Raw genomic sequence first — 17,372 nt, 5'->3', positions numbered from 1 at the left:
ATGAAAAAAATTGATACTTACTGTCCGTACTACCGTAATGTTAGACGAATTTGTTTTGAGGACTGGCATTTCATACAATCCTAAAAAAGATTTTGTAGAAGGTTTTGTCGATTTTGGAGCAAATTATAGGCGAGCAAACTTTGTTAATCACGCATTAGTTTTCATGCTGAAGTTGGAAACAACCTATTTGTTTTTATTTTTGTGAACATACTACTGCAACATTAGAGTTGGTGCGGGTATTAAAAGAAGTGATAAGAAAATTGTTACTACAGTATGTGATCAAGGAGCAACAAATAACGCCACCATTAATGTTTTATTAAAAGAGACGATACTTATTGTATAAAAGAAAATATTGAAAACAAATTTCAAGGCTATTTAATTGATGGCAAAGAAATTGTACATTTGTTTGATCCTCCCCAATTGGTAAAAGGTGTCCGAAATACTTTATTAAACAAATTATTACAGTTTAAGCAAGATGGGTTGGATAAAGTTGCTTCTTGGTCACATATAGTAGATATTTATAAAATAAACCAGAAAATTGAGAATTTTAGTCAGTTTTCGAAGTTGACAGATGATCACGTCCTACCTAATGAAATACGAAAAATGAGGGTGAAAAACTATACTCAAGTGCAGCACTGTCGCTACAGCTCTGAAAGTTAGGGTTGAAATCAGTAATGAGCTTTCAACAAATTCTCAATTTGTTGTGGACCCTAAGGTTACAGAAGTAACGGACCTTTTACTCTTTTTTTGATCAACTCTTTGACAGTGTCAATGGCAGTGCAGTAAATCCTCCTGTAGGAAAAGATTTGAGAAGTGTGGTGACATGCAAATCTAAACATTTTATGTTCTGGCAACAATCCCTTCCTAATCTAAAAAAAATGTGTTTTAATTCACCTCCTTCCCATCAAATTGTCACACCATCACTAAAAAACTGGCATTTTATACTTCGTGGGTTCTTATATTTATCGAAAAAGCTATTATAGATGAGATTAAAATTCGTTAGTCACAGGTCTTTTAACCAGGACCCTCTCGAAAACTTTTTCGGTCAAATAAGAAGCCATGGAGTGAGAAATGTCAATCCAACGTGCACCTCTTTTATTTCCTTAACCAAAGCTTTGATAGTAAATAATTTTATGTCATCACACTCCCCAAGTTTTAACTGTGAGGAGGATTTAGATAATTTAAAAGACCTCATTGCACAAGAAGACACTAGTCAAATTGCCAAATAGATTTTGTTTCAGAATACCATAACACTGTATAAAATATCAGATTTGTCTATACCATATGTGGCTGGTGCCGTTATTAAAAAAATTCATAAAATTAATTTAAATAAAATTATATTAAAATGTATTCAAACCAGAAATTCCAAACTTGAAGTATTATTTTGTGCCTAGCATAAAAATTTAAAATTGTTTTTTTATAGAATTGTAATAAATATTTGTTTATTTTATTATATAAAAATAATAAATAATTTGTTAAAAGGAAAAAAGACAGTAGGCATAAAAATTTGGACAATTTAGCAATTAAAGCCTTTACAAAATTATTAAAAATGAAAAATAAAAAATGTATATTAATATTCTGAGTTTTTTATTACAAATATTGTTTTAATTTTATGTAATATTGCAAGACTTCGATTAGAAAAATCGTAATATATCATAAAATTAAAAAATATAAACCTAGTCAAAAGTGTCCCCTAATAGGTTAAGCCACGTACAGACTTGAACAAAGTTCCTCGCCGAACGCCGTCGCGAACCGCGCCGCGAGTGATTGGTACGGAGATTTTATGTCTCGGCGGATGGTTCGCAACTATTCATGGGTTGTCGGTTTTTTCGCGTCGCATCAAAAGAAGTGCGCAAACCAGTGTTCGTAGATTGGGACGGGTTATTTACCGTTCGGCACGGCAAAGTAACGCATTAAACAGGAAAGGATGGACGATATTGTTTTTATTGTATTATGTTATATTTGAATAATATGAAGAATTGTGGGAATTTTAAGTATCCCTAACACTAATAAAATTAGAGAACAAGAACTTGGGAAGACATAAAGACGAAAGTTAAATTTAATTGTTAAAAATGAAAAAAGAAATTAAAATTTTTGCTTTTTTATACATAAACAATTCGTCCTTTTGCATATTTCGCATGGGTTAATAGATAAACACATAGTTAAAGTTGAACATTTTTTCATAAAACTTGCTCAGAGTACCTCGATTCCAACGACTCAAATATCGATAATATATATTCTGGACTTTTCAGCCTCTGAACATTTTTTTCAATTGTAAAGCCTGAAAATATGTATTTATAGACAAAATGTCATGTTTTTTTGACCCACAACCATAAACAATTTTTTTATAGTATAACTATACGTGGAGGAGGTTGTGAAAAAAATAAAAATCATAATCTTTTTACGAATTTATTTTTTAAATCAAATAGTATACTCAATAAAAAGCAAAAATTGCAATAAAATTCCAAAAATAACACATATTACATAATTTTAAATTATAAAATATAAAATTATATTTTTTAAAACTACTATTACGGGAATAGTAATTTGAAAATAGTGAAAGTAATAATTTTTTTATTTTGTAGGAAAGGATGAAGTTTATGAAAGCAGTTGGTTTGCATATAAAAAATGGCCTTTTTATGTAACAAAGACGACCCTAGGGCAAGAATTGACATGGTAAGTTTTTATTATTATTTATTTATATTTTATGATTGGTTTAAGTAAATACATGGGTATTTTATGCATAATTGTCCTGCCAATTAATTCGACTTTCCGCAGTAAAAAAATCTGCCAATTCTCTTCGAATATCTTGGGCTGCTTGACTTGATCTTCGTGGAATATTCGAAAGAGGTATAAATGAGGTTCTGTTTTCTTCGACTGTTGATCGCCAATTTCCTGGAATCAAAGCTTATTCTGTCTCTTGATCTAATGTACCTGGTGGTGTGTAATAATTTGATGATATCTCATTTCTTCGCAAGAAATTGTGTAAATGCGCTGCTGTTAAAACAATTAATTACGCTTTTTCTGTCTCAAGAAGCAATGGTTTTCGTAAAATTCGAAAAACACTTAACATGATTCCAAATACATTTTCCACTACTCTTCGAGCTCGACACATTCTATAATTAAAAATTCTTTGGAAACTTTCTTTAGGAAAATATCTAGAAAAAGGTTTTATTAGGTTTTCGCTTAGTGCAAATGCATCGTCACCAATAAAAAAATATGGGATGCATTTTTCTCTTGATTCTAAAAGAGCCGTTTGTGGAAAATGTAAATCATTTGCTATCATTTTTTTGTGTAATTGGGTATCTTTAAAGATGCCTCCGTCCGAAATTCGTCCTTGACAACCTATATCAGCAAATAGTATGTTATAATTAGCATCCACTAAAGCAAAAAGTACTATGCTAAAGGTAGATTTATAATTCATAAATTCACTGCCACTTAGTATAGGTTTTTGAATCACCACTAAAGCTCCCAAACTGTGTGGAAAATTCTATTTCTTTTCATATTCTTCTGCAACTGCAAGCCATTCCAATTCTGTTTCAGGCATCTATTAAGAATAAAAAGATGCAGTAAAAACTTTGTTTCAGATTTGTTTGTAACAAATACAGTTTCAATATTTGTTTGTAACAATTTTTGTTGTTTAGGACTCTTCTTCTTAAAGAGATTTGTGATTAACGAATAAAGCGAGGCTTCGTTAATTATAAATAGATGCATGAATGACCACCATAAAACGATTTTGTCTTCTTGTTATTTTTCAAAATACATATAATAATTGTATTGTCCGAATTGGGTTTACTTACTATAAACAATGGAAATTGATAATTCCCACACAATAATAAAAAGAACACAAAAGAATAAATTTCTCATTTTAGAATTATTTGACATTATTCTGTGTATAAAAATCCCCAAAATTATATCAGTAAAAATTATTTTATAAATTTCCTAAGATAATAGCATTTTAATTTTTTATGAATAAATACTTGAATATGTATTTCATTGTATTAATTTATTATAGATCGTCGAACCTGCGTCTCCAAACGAAAGTTCGATGGAAGAGGCACCTTCATCCAGACCACAGACTCCCAAAAGAAAGCGAGCGAGGGTGTCGGAGGACGCGAGGCTGGATTATGCGTTTAATTTAGTTGGCAAGGCCGGAGCAAGAAACCGAATGCCAAATTTTTGGTAAACTGGTTGGTAAAAAATTACAAAATTACAGTAATGAATTACGCACAAACGTACAGGAAGAAATTTTAAAAATTATGTTCCACGCTGACAAGTTTCAGCAATCCCATCGGTTACCCACCCATGATACATCAGCATCTCAACTTTTTTTGTTCTAATTTTCTATTTTGTACCTTTTATGATTTGTTATACTTAGTATATTACAATTTATTTCATATTAATAATAAAAATAAAATTTAATTTGTATATATTTACCTTTATATTTTTCTTTAGTACATCTACCAACGCTTGACAAACATCAGGAACAATCCTACTTATAGACTGTTTGGAAATTTTAAATAAATATTGCAGAGTGCTATAGGAATCACCCGTCGCTAGAAACCGCAGAGTAACCGCTAATCTATCTTGAATAGAGATCGCTTTTCTGAATTTGGTATCCATTTTTTTTTATTTTTGGTCCAATTTCATTCAATAAGAATTCAAAGTTAGAAGGTGTCATTCTCATAAAATTTTTGTAATGTCCACTGACATTTTGAAATTCTAAATTACTTATTAAGCTCACCCCACCATGCGTATCTCAATATCTATACATATTTGTTTGCATTTACGTTTCCTTTTTTCTGGACAATACTTTCATGATCACACGAATGACTGCCTACTCACTTTCGATGTACAGTGCTCACTGCACACTGCTGGATTATCGGGAACGACGCAAACGCGTTCTGTTCGGCGTTGAAGTTGAACCAGAAGACGGGACTGACAAAGATGCCAGCCCCCTGTCAACTGGTTCCCGGAAGAACAAGCCCAATCTGAGGAAGGTCCTAGAACCTCCCTGGGTGAGGATTGGGCTTGCAGTTGATCCGTTGGCTTCCCGCCACCACTGGCTTGTGGAGCGGTACTGCCCGAGAGATATGAACTTTGTTCAAGTTTGTACGCGGCTTTATATGAAGTAGTTTAAATTTGCCGAGTTGTTTTAGTACTGTTCAGTCCCAATAGATGTCACTGTCCATGTTTATTTGGTCACCAAAATTTACTAGAGAGAGAGCAATCTATTAGTGTATGTTAGAAACAGTTTTAATTATTGAACAAAACTCCACCGTAAAACAGTAAATCAACCGGCAAGAACTGTTCACTGCGACATTTTCTATCGCCATTCCATAAAAAATACGCTAAACTTACAGATTTCTGTCATTGTGACCAATCGCAATGGTTTGTTCTACGTACAAGGACTCAGTGACCAATCTCAATAGTTTGTTCCACGTACAAGAACTCAGTGACCAATTACAATGGTTTGTTCTACATACAAGGACTCAGTGACCAATCTCAATGGTTTGTTCCACATACAAGGACTCAGTGACCAATCTCAATGGTTTGTTCCACGTACAAAGACTCGGTGACTACAAAAAAAGAAAAAGAAATAAAAATAATTTTCTCACTTTCATCATTGTTTTCATGAGAGCTCATCTGATTTTCGAACCACTCGCCTTCATACAACTTTTTCTTATCTATTGGAACTACTTATTTGCGCTTGAAACTAATTTCAAATCTATCTTGTGGGAGGATTCTTATCACCTTATATGGAGCTTTGAATTTAGGAGCTAGTTTGCTTAGCCTTGGGTTTTGTTGCTGAGTTAATACAAAATCTCCTACATTGAGGTGGGCACTTTTTATCATCAAACGCGATTTTAATAGTTAATAGCATTTTTCTTTAACCTATCATATGCCATTTGTCTATCTTCTTGAAGATTGATTGGGTTATCTTGTTTATCTAGGTTGGTAGTCAATAACTGTACACTGGGGGAATTAACACTGACACCTATTAGAAGTCTCAGTGGTGAAAACCCTGACTTTTGAACTGTGGTGTTAGCTGAACTTTGGATAAAACACTCGTCCATTCTGACCCATTTCTAACTTCGATTGCCAACAATGTTGATACTGTAGAAACGTACCGCTCAATTTGGTCATTAGCTCTAGATGCTCCAGTAGCAATCAGGTGGTGTTCAATGTTTAGTTGTTTTAACATAGATTGTACTTTGGAGTCAGTAAAGTTTGTTCCTCGATCCGAAATTAATCGATGAGGTACGCCAAAAAGTGTAATGTTATTCTCCAGAGCTCTGCAAGTCCTTCACCTGTCAAAGTTTTCAACGGTAACAACAGTTAAACATTTAGTGAAACTGTCTATTAGTAAAAGTAAATGTTTGAATCCCTGTGCATCAGCTGGGAAGAACTCTGCGCAATCAGCATGAACGGTATGAAAAGACGGGCCAGTTTTATCAATTGAGTGATGGAAACCTTGATTTTTGCCACATTGGCGTTTCGTTATAAGACAGGAAGGCAATGTGCGATATATTTCTAGGTGAATTTTGTTAGTTTCGGAAACCAAAATTTTCTTGGTTACTTTTTCCCATCCAACGAGGCACTGTTCGTCATGGTAGATGCTGAGTATGCCCAATCGGCTTCCTTTTGACACGAACAAATTTGATCGAGTTCACCTATTTTTCGGTAAAGGATCGACTTTTCCACTTCAAAGTCGTTGCCAATGGTGTGACCATTGTAAACTCTCTCGATTATATCCTGGGTGAAGATGAAGGGATGAGAATGTCATCCAGATACAATAAAATACCATCATATTTATTGCACCCAGGGCATTATTCACTGCTCTCTGGAACACCGATGGGGCATTCGAAGGTATTCAAATTGCCCGTCCGGAGTGGCGAACGCTGTTGTCTGGATGGGCTCCTTTGCGTTTAGAATTTGGTGAAAACTCGACGCCATATCTAAAGTGATTCTTAATTAATGGGCAATCTGAGCCCGTATAAATCAAACAGGAAACTCGTTTGCCATGTAACAGGTACTCAGTGTAAATGTTAGGCTTTGGAACTTTACAGAAATTGATTTATTTGTTTCCGTCTTGTTTTGTCCAACAGCGTTCCTGTGTATGACCAGTTTTATCACAAAAGGAGCAAACAAGTTGTTTTCGTTGACAATTTTCTACATTCTCTTTGTTTTGGCCAGTTGGAAATTTCTAACTGAATGGCTTCCACGTCCCACTAATTTGTTATTCTCTGGACAAGGGGCAGCAAGATGTCCTGGTCGATTACATGAGTAACAAACCCTCGGTTCGATTTTCTTCCTAAATTTTGTAAGCGGTCCAAGCTTTTCATCTACTGGAAGAGCTCTCTTACGCGACGACTTTGTATAAGAAGAGAGCAAAATGATTAACTCACTGGTAATAGAAACATTGTTGTTTTGAGCCCCCATTTTTAAGGTCTGGTCAGTTATGTCACCAATAAAAATCTCTACTATTTGATTTTCGGTAAAATTAATCTGGGTTTTAGTAAGCAGATTAATTTTCTCCCTAGAATACTCGTAATATGAATCAAAGTTATCACTATTCAATAATAGTGCCTATTTAAGTGCTCACCCAAGTTACGCTTGGCCGGAAACAGATCTACAAAGGCTTCGCGAAATGTCAGCCAAATTTTTTGCTCTGGCTGCCACGTTGAATACCAGTTCTTTGCTTCTCCACGTAATGCCTTGACCAATTTCCTCAATCTCGTTGCATCAGTAAAGCGCACTGGTGGCAACGCGATATCGAAGCCGTGGGAAGAAATGCCGGCCAACGTTTCATTCAGCTTTTGGAATACGTCGAGGATGTTCTCCATGTCTATTGCCTACTACACCACAATATATCACTTTTAATGTTAGAAACAGTTTTAATTATTGTCTAAAACTCCACCGTAAAACAGTAAAACAACCGGCACGAACTGTTCACTAAGACATTTTCTACCGCCATTGCGTAAAAATATGCTGAACTTACAGATTCCTGTCATTCAGTGTTTTGTCCGTTCACCGAGAGGTGGCGGTGTATAATCAATCACAAATAATCAATTTTACAATAAATAACGATTTATCAATAATCAATAATAAATATCAATTACACAATAAACAACGGTTTATCAATGATGAATCTCATTAAAATACTAAACATTAAAAAACAATAATGACGATGATCTATAGATGGCACCACAGCAACATCAACAATTATTAATTAATTTCTAACATTCATACATTCATAGGGTCTATCTCAGACGCAGTAGAATAATTTATTTGGGCATCATAATTGAACCCACTGTTATGCTTTTCTCGCCATGCAATATTACGTCTATTAGTTCTTCTTATTTGGTCATTATTTAGTCGTTGTCGTCGGTTTGCTTCGGTTTCAATATCGTAGAGCACGTGTTGTTTGTCTAGCACTTTCCAGACGTCTTTCTCGATCAAAATTCGTTTCTGATTGACGAATGATACTCAGATTTTCACGTAGCTGAGATAAGCGCTCGATTCTTTGTCTTTGTGTCTCATGATATCGATCGCATTGTTCTGAAACGCTGAAGTCATGCTGTTCTTGACTTTCCAATTCACGTTGATTTTGGTGATGACCACGATCATTCTCTAATTTTTACTCTCTAGAATCAGATCTAGAGGCAGCAGTGTCGAATACGATCATTTTTTAATCTTTGCTCTCTAGGATGAGATGATACTAGACTTCGCGAGATAGCGTGTCGAATATGATCATTTTCTAATCGCTGCGCTCTTGAATCGTTCGATTCTAGGCTTCGTGAGATAGCGTATTGAATACGATCGCTTTGTAGACGGTGATCTCGAGATTCCAAAGAGTCTTGAGCCCTTAACAATGAATGACGCGTTCTATCTAATTGTAATCTTTCATTCCTTTCAAAACTACTCTCATTCGACCTAGGCATGGACATCCGTAATTTACAATTTGTAAGACGACTTTCCCTATCTTGTACAGATTCATTTTCATGTCGCAATCTTTGGCTTTTGGCCTTTCTCATATTTTTAGAGAGGCTTGACTTTCTTTTAGGCATAACTAAATATTAGAAAAAAAAACAACTATCTACGTTACTAACTAAATAAAATAACCTTTAAATAATTTATCAATTTCAATGTAAATCTGAATATTGAACACAAATGTGCTTAATTTATAATTATTTACAATTATTACTTAAAGGTAAAAAAAGAAAGCAGTAAAAATGTAACAAAATATTTTGAATTAAGATAAGATAAGAAGAACGCATGCGTGTGGTACTTGACAGTACTTGGACCTTGCAACATTACTTTATTTTTCTAAAATAAAAGAATTTTTCTAAAATAAAAGTAGCCTAACTTACTCTTTATTACATCAGCTACCTGCTAATATGTACCGTATTTATATTCATATGCATGTAGTAAAAAACGGTTATTTCAATATTACAAAATTTCAATTTTATTTATATGTATAAGTATACATACAGAGTGCACGAATTATCACCATTCCTCACACGTTCCCTCACTGAGTGCATTAGAAACTCTTTCGTACTCCAATTTTAAATAAGCAATTATAATGCTTGGGCCCGGGAAGTATCTTGGTTACCACGTCGGTGGGCATCTCTTCACTCGGCATATATCCTAATTTAATATCTCCTTTTCAAATGATATTTCTAGTGATACCTAATGTCTATGTGATTTGTCCTTTGGTGAAACACTTATTATTTACTTCAGCAGATATAACTTAGTGTTCAATTCACGATAGAACGCCAAAAATATATATAAATATATTATATTTATTTTAGAAATTGTGGGTGCTACTTCTCCTGATGTAGAATTTAGTCCAGTAAAATTATTAATTAAAACCTACAAAAAATTATAGCAAAAAATAAATATTCAGTGTTATAGAATATGACACAGAATTAAATGTTATCCAAGAACTTGAAAGTCCTTCAACTTCAAATATTTCAATGTCATCCTCCATGCTGAATTATGGTGGCAGCAGAATATTAACGAACCCTTCCCAAAAGAAGTGTCATTCATCATAAAATATATTAATGTATATTAATGGGAGGGATAGATTGTAGATACTAGTACGTTTTTATAATTTGTCTCATTTTTATTTTTTTTTATTTTCATTTTTGCATTCTTAAACTAGATTAGTAGAATATGGGGCACTTGAGACAGACAGCGTAGGTGTGACGTCACGACTCCCCCCTCCCCTCCGGCGCCAGTGGGGCACTTGAGACGAACAGCGTAGGAGTGACGTCACGACCCTGTCGGCACGTGCCGCCCATCTGTTTGGGTGGTTGCTGGCCTTTGTCGGCAAGTGAGCACGCGCCACCCCTCTGTTTGGGGCGGTTTGTAGCCTTTGTCGGCATGTGGGCACGCGCCACTCATCTGTTTGTGATGGTTTATAGCCTTTGTCGGTATGTGGGCAAGCGCCACCCTTGTCGTGGGCCACCTCAGACCAAAAGCGTAGGTGTGACGTCACGAGTGTATGATATGCGCACCTTTCGTGGGCCACTTCAGACCAAAAGCGTAGAAGTGACGTCACGAGTGTATGACATGCGCACCTTTCGTGGGCCACTTGAGTCCAAAAGCGAAGGAAGACGCGTATGCGCGCATTTGTTTATTTTTACCTGTTCGTGGGCCACTTCAGACCAAAAGCGTAGAAGTGACGTCACGAGTGTATGAGTCGTGGGCCACCTCAGACCAAAAACGTAGGAAGACGCAAGAGTGAATGAAAATGCAATTAATTTATAATTAGGATTTTATTATTGTGTATTTATATAATGTATAATTTTTATTATTATTTCGTAACAATTTGAAATGTGGCAAGTGGCTTGGAGTAACCACCAATGAGTTGTTGACCTGTGAATATAAGCAAGTATTTTTCCGGTTCAAACTTCTCGATGTTGGCCTCCAGTACATGGGTCGCTCGATTCGGCAGAAACACTACAGTTTTTTCCAACTCCACACTTTTACCGAATGTGCCATTCACTATCCTCATCCCGAGTATCAAATGACCTTCTCCTTCCTGTAGACTGGTCAGCTTGGATATGGGTTTTCTGTTCTGATCGGTTACAGCGTTGATTTGTTGCAAATCCATGTTTCTGTTCACTGCTTAGAGAAATATTCATATAACATACATTTATACAAAAGTTATTAATTATTTGTACTTACCCTGATTAATGATGATGATAGTGATGATGATGGTGATGGTAAAGCTGCCACTGATGGAATGACACCGATGAGAATGAAAATGTAAAAAGTAAAGTTCACCCTCACCCTCCCGACCAATAATCACAAAATAGTGTTGGTGGTGGTGGTAGTAGTAGGCGTGACTTGACAGAGTAAATCCAACTTGTCTGTACAAGTTATCAAATCTCAACTTGAATGAACGACAATGATGCACAATAAAAATGCCCTAGTCGTAAATTAAAATGTATGTAAATAAAACAATGAAATAGGGTGTACAGTATTTATTTCACAAAATGGATAATATTTTTTACAAATATAATTACTAAACTGATAAACCTACAATAATTACAATATAAATTTAATTATTATTAATGTAACATTCGTACATATTCTAACAATTACAAACAATTATCGGTATGAAGAGGAAGAAAAGGAGAGGGGAATGCCGTTGTCAAGATTTCTATTATACTACATATTATACCATTTAACAAAATAATATTTTCAATGTCGCACATGTGTAAAAGTACACAACTGTCTGCTCGATATAAATTTACACAATTAAATATCGGATCGTATGATAAACAAATTTCTTCGGACACTTTTTGAAATGTAACTGATAAACTGCTCATCTCCTCCGGTTGCTCAGTTGAAATATTCTGAATAATTCGAATAAAGTTTATCCATTCTTCAATGTCAAAGGACACGTTGGTTTCATCTTCACAGGTGTTCACTATTCTAACTACAGGTGTACAGTCTCTGACAACACTTAATCCACACTCAATTTCATATTGGCAAACATGACTGAATTCGTGGGTGGTGCAAAACAAAAGATGTTTTTCTTTCTGAATCTCTACTTGAAAGTTCCTCCACATGCGATCCAACTCGGCATTGTAATTGATGCCTTGCTCCGCAATATCCACAACTGTTGTTCCACAAGAGTCCGTAAAGTTCATCTCGTTGTCTTTTTCTTTTTTTACGTTATCTATTATTACAATTTTATTCACTATTTAGTCTGCACGGACCGAGTTTTGAAACTCTACTAAACATACATACACATACACAAATAACGAAATCTCACCCAACTAACCCCCAGAAAATTGTACAACAGGTCTCGACAGATCTCAACATATCTCTACAGGTTACTCTACAACGTTATTTTTGTCAATCCATTCTTCTTTCTTATAACCCAACCATTTGACGAGTAATAAATTACCCCAGTCTACGTAAAACCTTTTCGATTAGAAACAGGTCAGGGTGTTTTGTCTTTTGCAGTTCTTGTTCATAAAAACCACCATTGATTATGGTACCCTCAAGATCTTTTAATATGTACGTTCTCGGATTGCTGTGCACCACTTTGAATATCTTGAAAACTTCAGCGGTCCAGTTTGGAGTGTATCCCTTTTCAAACACATGTTTTGCTTTGCTAATTCGTACAAAATCACCGACGGAAAATTTTCCCTGTCCCGTCCATATTTTAATGCCAGCATACACATCTCTGTATAAACGTTCTTCATTTTCCTTGTTCACATCCGACGGTCTCATTTTAATTGTTCGATGCACTGTATTGTTATAATCCGACACTATTTTAGGAATTACGTCTAGCCACTTGTATTCTCCATTCAGTGAAAAATGTTTATACAATTTCTCCTTTATTGTTCGTATTACACGTTCAGCCATCGCTGCTTTTTTGCTGCTAAACGTATTGTAATGATTTATGTTGTGCTGCTTCATCAGTCGCTCGAATGAACTGTTGAAATATTCTGTGCCCTGATCAGTTTGAAGATTTTTCGGTCGTCTGTCCGTCAGTATTTTTGCAAATGCTTTTGCCACCTCGGTCCCCGTCTTAGATTTTAATGGTTCCACCCATAAATACTTTGAGAAACAATCAATCACAACCAGTATGTATTTATAGTTTCTATTGTATTTGGCATACTTGTCCAATATTCCAAGATCTGATTGCCACAAATCATCCAATCCTTTAACAACGGTTTGTCTTCTTGGAAAATTTATACGCATCGGTCGGTGTAGTTCATTTACCAGGTCAATTTTATCGTTGTGGTGTTTGCGATTGTTGTAGTTTTTGTTGTTGTTGCTGCTACCATGTCGAGTCTGTTTAGCCATCTGTCAACTGAAGGGTTTCACTCGCACTTTACTGATTATCTGATTGTGTCGCTGGATCTAATCGGTTCATGAGCCATGATATCCATTCTACAGTTTTATCCAATCTCTCTTTTATAACAATTATTTCGTATTCATGATCCTCAAACCTTTTATCTACATATTCCTTGTTTACTGCGTCGAGAAGGTTCGTGGCTGCCAAGACATTACACAATTTTCGACTTTTACAATCAATATTTCCGTCTCGAGTAAACTCAAAGGGTAGTAAGACGGGTTTGCAATTTTTATGATCCTTATTGCTGAACTCTTTGCGTGAGGACTGTCCGAACTTGTTCAGCCCCATTCTTACACTGATTAAAATGCATTAAAATTTTTAATTTATTATTCCACTCTCTTTTAGTTCTTCAATGATTGAAATAATCTCATTGTCATGTGCGTTATTTCCGGCATGTTTTGACGAAACCAATAGTTTTAGACGTTGTACCAGTTCGTTTACATCATCCCAATAAACGTATTCGATGGGTTTATTCAACGTATTACAGGGTACTCGTTGTTGTTGCCGTCGTCGATGTTGTTGTTGTTGTTGTCGCTGTACTTCACATCCTCCTCCTCCTCCTCCTCCTCCTCCTCTACTTCCATCGCCAGTTGATGAGCCCTTGTTTGATTGTTCCATAAGCGGCTTAATCACTTTTCTGTATTTCAGCGTATTCGTGCCTCTTATAGAGCCATTAGGTGCATAATTTCTTCGATGTACATTAGTACACTTTAAAATTTCTAAATACGCTTTTGTATCGTGTCTTGTAAAAAAACCGGGACTTTTTTTAAACAGCAACTCGTAAATGCCTTTTCGTCCGTCGTACGTTCGACCTCCAATTGTAAAACGATCCAGTTCGGTATCGAAATTAATTTCAGAATTTCCAATCAACCATCGCTCCGTTTCTACATCGTACTTTACACCGTACGTTTTATCGACCTCCCTATTTTTAGAGTCATTTAAATACAGGTCCAAGTATGAACGAGTCAAAGGAGTGTAGACGATAGTCGACATGTCGTTTGTGCTGTCATATGAACCATCACTGTTACTGTTCTTGGACAAAGTTGATTGTTCCGGATCGTAAAAAATTTCATCTTCAGATTCTAACTGTTTGGAAACGTCATCGTTGTCATCGTCGTCCATTTTCTTCAATTGTGGTGGGTCGCTGTACAACTTTTGCTGTGTTGTTGCTGGTGTGGTCTGTTTTGTAGAATTTTTAAATTTGGCCGTCAATTCAGTTAATGGTTTGGTGATTGGGGTAAATAGTTCACCCAACACTGCTTCACTATCCAATTTGTCTTGTTTAAGTAACTGGTATTTTTTTCGTATGTTGCGGGATAATTCATCGATTTTACGCATAACCTGAGTATTGTTTGACGACATTGTCACGACTGTTTCCGTTGTATGTTAAACTTACACTTTTATATATTGATCAAATCCTTTTCGGAAGCGTCCATTGTCCAGAGGAAAATCTTTAATAATCACTAAACAACCATAATTTTCCCTCCAACAGTCGCAGCACAATTCCTTGAATCGTTCGTACGCCATGTCGGGAGACACATGTTCGTTGTACACATACTTTAAATTTTTCTCGTCCTGTCGAAAGAGTACAATTACATTGCTGTTGTCGCGAATGAGTTGCTTGGATACACTGGTGTATGTTTGTGCTACAAACATGGCATCGATATTCTTGTGTCTACACATGGAGTAATACTCGCGAATTTTATTCTGTTTTTCACATATAACATCGTCAAATATAAATACCGAATTGCATTTAGCTTCCGACGGTTCAATCAACTCATCCTTGTTACTAAACTGAAAATATTCTATTCCTTTGACACGATTTAAAACGGATTCGAGCAGTTTGTACTTTGGCTGATACAGAGTTTTTGAATATACGTAAATATTTTCAAAACGTACTCCGTTCGGATCGTAAATTAAAGCCAGTAACGCATTTGTTTTTCCACAATTTGAAGGTCCAATAAACAGAGCTCTGAATGAGTTGGGTAACAATTCACCATGCCTTCTGTTTTTTACACCTGTTGCTGCTTCGTCATCAAGATAATCTAGATTTTCAATGGGTAACTTTTGACGTTGTTGTATGTACTGCATGATTGGTTTGTCTTACACTGAAGCAGTTTAAAATTTTGACTAGGTATATAAGTATTTTACAAAGGAATAAAACAAAAGATAAATTTACAGCAAAAAAAAATTTATTGTTATTTCTTGAGCAACTCTCTTATAAGGCCTAACATTTCAATTGTACATATCATAAGTTTATCGAAACTCTCTGGTTTACATAAAAATTGTAGACAGTGTGATGGATTTATTGCCTCTGAAGAATCGGACATCGAAGATAAGGACGGTGATGATGCGGTAATGTGTGAAGACAACTCAGCGTCTAAACCCATCAGTTGATTGCTTTCGTACACTGCACGGAATATGTAAAAACATTCACAAGTATCGGGTCCCTCGACAGTCGTTGGATTAGCCCAAATACATGATTCAAAATGTGTACCAGAAGATTCGGTGTAAATCTCGCACACATTAACAACCTTCTCAATTTTATTTTTATACAGTTCAAGTCTCTTGATTTTTTCCCGATCTATACACGTTTGAATAAATTCTTCAATTTTTTCTAAGGTGTACTTGATGATCGGTGACAGCGACGGCGCCGATGACGACGACGGCGACGAAGAGCTCGGTACCGATGACATTTCGAAACTAAACGTTAAATATAGACGGTTAATTAATTTATAGAAATTCATTACAAATACGGAAATATGAAAATATAATTTAGGTGAAGGGTTTATGTGTTACGACTCTGTGTCGATCCGCTAATGATAAACTGCTCTACCCTATTTAGAATTGTTTATAATCATTAGACAAACATTAAAATAGTTTTCTCACAAAATATTTTTCCCACCCAACATGTGGTTGCAATCTTATCAACCACAACAGTTTGAAGGATGTTTACGACCCTGTGTCGAACCGCTAATGATAAACTGCTCTGCCCTATTTAGGATTGTTTATAATCATTAGGCAAACATTAAAATAGTTTTCTCACAAAATATTTTTCCCACCCAACATGTGGTTGCAATCTTATCAACCACAACAGTTTGAAGGATGTTACGACCCTGTGTCGAATCGATAATGATAAACTGCTGTCATTTTTAGGATTTTTTTTTTATTATGATATTTTTACTACTCGTACACACAATTAATTTTACAATACATTTCTTGGTGTAATTATTCTAACTACAGGTTTACATTTTAAATTTCTAAATCTAAACGGATTTTCGAAAACATCCCGCCAGCAATTCATTGCAACAATACTTTCACATTCCTTGTTCTTGTTGATGTTGCTGTTGTTGTTGTTGTTGTCCGCCGGTACGTCGACGTCGACAGGCTTGTTGGATTCCATGTGTTTGCTAGTGTTGTGGACGTTGTGGTGTTTACACAATGAAATATTTTCTCGTTCTATTCACATTGTGATGTCGATATCAAACTTATATTTAAGTCACAGTGCGTACAATTTCACTTAGCGGTAGATACTCCAAAACACAATCGTGCACGATTACGCAATATGCCTTTGTTTTCTGGGGAAATGCGACCCTCGATTCAATTTCCAATTTAACATCTATAGTACCCAGTTTCAGTGCTGTATTTCTTTTGGAGCAATCAATAACAAATATGGTATTATCCTTAAACGTTGAATAATCGAGTAGAGGTTGCTTTGCTTGGGATGCATCATGTTTGAAATTGTTAAAAAACTGAGTATAGTTGTAATGCGATTCGGTATAACTGTGTTTGGCAAAATTCAAACCCTGTCGTTCAGCTGGATAATATTCACCGTTCAACACGACCCGTACTTCCGAGGCGTGCATATTATCAAAGACGGTCGTATCAACCGAATCATTTTCTCTTTTGTCCGATTGAAAAGCAACAATTACAAATCGTGGACTCTCCACAGCTGTACATGTTTTCACACCCCAAATTTCCTTTG

The 17,372-nt window shown here is 35.5% G+C and overlaps 1 pseudogene; it reads right to left on the bottom strand.

Annotated features, from left to right (window-relative positions):
- Nucleotides 1-3,093: 3,093 nt before the first annotated feature.
- Nucleotides 3,094-7,847, bottom strand: LOC126265679 (uncharacterized; annotated as a pseudogene).
- Between the last annotated feature and the right edge of the window lie 9,525 nt (nt 7,848-17,372).

Source organism: Aethina tumida, chromosome 5 (assembly GCF_024364675.1).
Source record: "Aethina tumida isolate Nest 87 chromosome 5, icAetTumi1.1, whole genome shotgun sequence".
Lineage (NCBI taxonomy): Eukaryota > Metazoa > Arthropoda > Insecta > Coleoptera > Nitidulidae > Aethina > Aethina tumida.
This window is presented reverse-complemented; position numbering and strand designations above follow the sequence as displayed.